We start from the raw sequence: 5,697 nt of genomic DNA on the forward strand, positions 1-5,697 counted from the left end.
GATCGGATTGTTTGTCTCTTTTTGCACGTATGTCATTTCCTCATAAATGATACAGAGATGATATTTACACAGTTGAAAACAGCAATCCCAGAGGGAGCTTTGGCTTTCTACAGAAACAGTCTTATTTCAGCGTATTTATATTCAGATCAGGATGTTCTTCTAAAAATGTTACTGTTCAAAAGGTGGCAGGACTTCTGTTTCATTTTCTCACTTCTTGAAATGATCAAATCCGTTGCAGTAAACATGTCAACACCAAACAAGAATTCTAAAATTGATTGTTGACTGAATATGAGAACTGGACCGAGTGAGTATGACATCATCCATAAACAACAGCTTATTCTCCTCCAACAAAATGAAGTCAGTTCAGTTACCATTTCATTGTGATACAGACGTCGCCATGTTGGAACCAGATGTCGTCAGTAAGCAGTGATTGGTCCAAGTTAGTCTGACTCATCATTTCTATGGCAACCACTCTGGCCAATCAGGAGTGAGCTTGTTGGAAGTCACCCCTCCACTTGAAAGCGTGCTACACAAGATCTGACTATCAAATATTTTGAACGCATTCTTTTTATTGAGGCATCTGATTGGTCACTTTATAACTTCAATAACTTGAAGTGCAGAACAAAAAATAAAAATGTTCAGGAACATGTTGACAGGAACATGTTGAAAATTGTATCTGGGTGAAAACTGTTACTTATTATATTTGTCAGAATATTGGGTGCTGATGTCTCTATAGAAGTCTATGGGATTTTGGCCTCCTGGAACTATTCAGTACTTCCTGTTTGGAACTCAAGGAGGGAGTGGTCACTCAGTCCAGTTCTCTTATCCAGTCGACGTCATCAACCCAAATAGGAATTTTCATTTAAAAATCTGCATCAGCTGCAGCATCGTGTTCTGCATTCAAGTATCCGCATTCATTAAGGGACATGCAGCTTCTACATGCTTACACTGTAGGCGTGTCTAAACACCTCAAACTAAAAATACAGATGTGATTATAAAAAAACAAAAACAAAAAAAAATGCATTTGAATCTTGAGGGAACAAGACTATGAAGTATGGTTCAGATAGAAATTGCTAATCTCCAGTCATTTTCTCATGGATCATGATTATGTGAGCAAATGAAATCTGCAGAATGAATAAAATAAATAGGTAAACATCAATTACATGTCCATCTAAACTCATGTATCTACAGCAATAATTCTCCTCTGGAGAAAAAATACTAGATAACACTGAATGATTCAAATATGAAACTTTATTTATGGTTGTTTCTTTAAGTCCCACTGTGACCGTCTTTTGATCTATTTCAAACGCATTCCCAGTGTCAGGATTCTGTGCTTCGGTTTTGTCATGTTCTGTTTTCTCCGTCAGAGTCACCATGTTCAGGTTAATCATCCACAGCTGTCTTCATTTAGTCAGTCTCAGTGTATTTAAGTGTCTGGTTTTCAGATCGTTGTCAGGTCATCTGTTCTGCTCTGTCATCATTTTGTTGGTCCTTAATTGAGTTTTTGTCACGTTTTGGTTAATTTCTTAAATGGTTTAAGTTTCTGTCACCAAGCCTGGTCTCCTGCCTTTGGGTCCTCCTCCACCACCATCCCTGAGACCCAGTGATCTTTTAATTCTACAATTATGCCATTTTTAGCCAAAATTTAAAAGCCTGTGCTGTTTTCTAGGACATAGTTTCTGCAGAGTAGCAGGAGTTCATTTGGAAATTCAGGTCTGAGTTGTGGGAGTGGAGTAACCCCGCCTCCTCTTCCCCTCCCCAGTGCTAAGAGCTCTCTGCTTACATTCCATCCCACTAGCTAACATTTCTTGTGCAACACAAACGGTGAGAAGTAATGGAGATATCCAGATCAGTTTTGATACAGCTCAGACGAGGTAAACAAAGACGTACAGGGATCTATTTGTCTGAAAGTGGATGCATCAGAATGGAGGGGAGCACGGAGCTTGTGGCCCGCTCAGTGTATTTTCTACATCACAAATACAATCTTTTTCAAATGTCCTCCATTGTGGGAAAATGCCCCAAGAACATGTTAAAAACACACAAAAAAACAGATTTTCATGCGTGGGTCATAAATATCAAATCAACTGTGGGCCAATTCTGCTACTTAACTATGTGACTGATACAAAAAGAAAAAAAAAATCTCTAAAATGTGATGTTTTTATTTCAAATATCTTCAAAACACAAAAAAGTGGATAAGTGCAAATAATTTTATTTATTCTCATTTTGAATGTAATTAAAGTCTTTTATGAGCCAAAGTAATGAGGTGAATTGGGCCTTTCATTCACATGAGGTACATGCCAGAACTTCTGTTCATATTCCTATTTTAAACACATTTAAATGAAAAACTTAGGTATTCACAGTATTTGGAGCTGTAAATTAAAACAGATTGAAATGATTAATTAGCAGGCATTTCCTCAGAATATTTGAAAGTTTTGATCATATTTTCTTAATACTTTAATGAGAACAAATAAAAGCTGTCCTCAACATTGACTTGGGTCAGATTTTGAAAAGAAACTACTTTTCTGTCTTTTCTTGTACTTCTGCTTCCACTGTTTTTTTCCCTCTTCTTCCTCAACAACTTGTGTTCAAGTGGTTTCAATGAAATGTCTGTTTAAACGCATGTTCTGGATTCAAAGGTCTTGCATAAACATTTTTAAGACTGTTTTCAAGCTGTATGTATATATGAAACACATGTTGTAAGCTAAACCAGTTGAACTTTGATGAGTTTGACACTCAGATTTGTTAGTGACGTATAGATGGCGTTCTTTTTAATTCACAGAAGTGCCAACTGTTTAAAATACTAATTATAGGGGAGACATTTTTAACTGCGGTTTGTGCCCAGCTGAGACCAAATCTTTCCTGTATCGGAACAGAGAAAAAGTCTGGAGCAAGACTCACAAGATTTTCACCTCTTTGACGTTTCACACCAAACCTCTTCTAACTGTAGGTGGAGGACATGTGCTGGTAAAAAGTAGAAAAAGAGGACACCTCTCCCTGCTGTACAGTGTGAACACTATGGAGTAATCACGTGTTCAAAAAGGCAAGATTAGCGTGCTCACGAACACGTGTTAAATGCTAAATGTAAATGTAGCTACACAGTTTTTGTGCTTTCCCTGTTATAAAGCTCTACACCCTATTTTTTAATAATACAAATCTGTTGTAATTGGTAGAGGTTACACACAAATTAAATAATCTAGCCATGAACCCAAGCTAGTATGACTTAGTTTTTTTTTTTTTTTTTTTTTTTTTTTTTCTAAGTCATGCTCTTTAAAATAAAATAAAAAATAACAAAAAGAAAAATGTTCTGGTACAGTCTTGGGATATATTGCGATATGTATCGTATCGCCAGACTCTTGCCAACACACACCCCTACTAAGAACTAACTGTTACTTATATTAAATAAAACTCTTTTGAATGAAGATTACCGAATGCATAATTGGTCTTTAGCACACAAGACCTCATCAGTGTTGGTTTTTGATGCCTCGGTACCGGCCCCTCCTTTCATTGTGTAAATTCAATTAGACTGAAGTAGATCATAATGAAGTGGACCACAATGAGTTAGAGGTTCATTTGAACAGTTTCCAGTTTGTTTTCTCTCTAAAGAGCTGGGAGACTATTTTTATAATGCATTATTTGTTCATACATGATCATTTAATTGGTTTAAGCTGAACTACGATGAACTAAGGACGGAAATAATAGTGTCTCCCAGCACATGTATGTTAGGGGGACTGTGTTCTGTTGGAGTGAGAGGATGAGTGTTTGTCTTGATTGACTCTTAGTGTGCGTGGACTTGTGGCTGTCGCATGATGCACCCAGCTGCTCATGTGCCATCGATATTACAAAGAATACACTAAAACAATTTTAATCAAATAAGAGATTAATATAACCAGGTGCAATTTGGCAGCTATAATTAGCTAAATGCAAAACACTTTAATTACCAGCTTGTTTTTTTTTTTATTTCAGAACATATTTTCATGTCAGAATTCTGGAAATTCAGCGAATGAAACAACAAATAGGGATTTTTTTCATAGCACATATGGAACGGGACAGGATGCCTTATGATCAAAACCTTTTTCATGAGTGCACACTCGTTTTATTTAAAATAAGAAATACATTAAGTCGTGTCTTTTTTTGTAATATTGCAGTGGGCTTTAATCTTTAAACAAAATAAACTGAATAAAACCATAACATGTCCACATGATTTCGCAGTACAAAAGAGGGGAACAGGAAGACAAGAAGCAACACTTTATTCCCATATATAAGCTCAATCCATTTAAATAAAATCTAATATTTTTATTATAACTTTTATTTTAAGCCAAGTGTGCTGTTCATGACTAACATACACAAAAAATGAAAAGAAGACAACATACCAGTTACTGAAGACAGTTAAACCAATTACTTTTTGTAAAAAAGCAAGAATAATAACAATTATTTGCATCTATAATCTACATTAACATCAGACAAACTATATTGCTTTGTCTCGTTTGTCCAGTTTAAACATTTCTCGCTGCTCTAAAACATGAGACCCACATTTTTCTTACTAAAAAAAACACAAATCTGTGAAGATTTCTGACACACAGACACTTAAGATCTTCTGCATGACAGGAAGTTCAATGTCAGAGTTACGCCGGGTTCACACTGAACGTAGAAGCGCAGCAAAGTGGAGTGTTGTGTGTTTACTGTATTTTCATCTCTACAGTCTGTTTAGATACAAAAATATGTTCACATTTGTCAATCACTGTATTTTAATGTGAAAAATTGGTTATATTTTGAAAATTGACCAGAATTTCTCATGTGTCTTGGTGTAACCTCCTGCCAGGATTGACACAGATCGCTCACGGCTCACTCAAAAAACTGACCAGACGCCGAAAGGATTGCTGCACGGTGTGAGCCGGCCGTGGAGGACCGAAGCTTCACCTCTGGTGTTAACTACACCGCAGGTTAACCAGGGCGCCGAATGGAAGCAGCCTCCATTCCGAGTGCGGTGTGAACCTGGCGTTACGTGTTGGTAAGCTGCTCCCTGGAGCAGGATGGTTCACAAAGACTTATAAGGTCACAAATGCTACAAATCAGAATTTAGACAAACCAAGAGAAGAGGTTTAACTTAAAGTCCCACTCTGATCATCTTTTGATCTGTTGTAAAAGTGTTTCAAGTGATCTTTAATTAAAAGAAAGATAATTAAAAAACAATCTGTGTCCTTTTCTAGGACATAGTCTCTGCAGAGCAGCAGGAGTTCATCAGATGCTGTTGTTGAGAAAGTAAGTCTCAACTTATTTCCCTTCATCCCTTTGTTTACACTCTCTGTTAGCTTACAGCCCCTCAAAACTCTTACTCCATTAGCGGTGCAACAAACATGACAAACAATATCAGAGCTATCCAGCTGCAGTTTAGAGCCAGATGCCGGCTCAGACAAAGACCTATCTATTCAGCCTCTTCTCCACTGAGCAATCCGGTACGGTCTGGTCTGGTATTTTTAGCATTTCAATTGTAGAAATGGACCCATTAAACAGTACCCAACCGTACATCTTGGGGGGGGGGTGCAGGCATCGGTTGTAGGTCCATTGAAAACTGGAACAGAATGGTTGGGATGGAGGTGCTGTAGCCACTCGATTGGCAGAAAGTGATGACAACATTAGAAAGCACCAATATAATGCTCATTTAAGCTAACGTTTCCAAAGTTTGCAAGCATTCGGCAG

The sequence above is a fragment of the Oryzias melastigma genome, linkage group LG9 (assembly GCF_002922805.2).
Source record: "Oryzias melastigma strain HK-1 linkage group LG9, ASM292280v2, whole genome shotgun sequence".
In the NCBI taxonomy this organism is placed as follows: domain Eukaryota; kingdom Metazoa; phylum Chordata; class Actinopteri; order Beloniformes; family Adrianichthyidae; genus Oryzias; species Oryzias melastigma.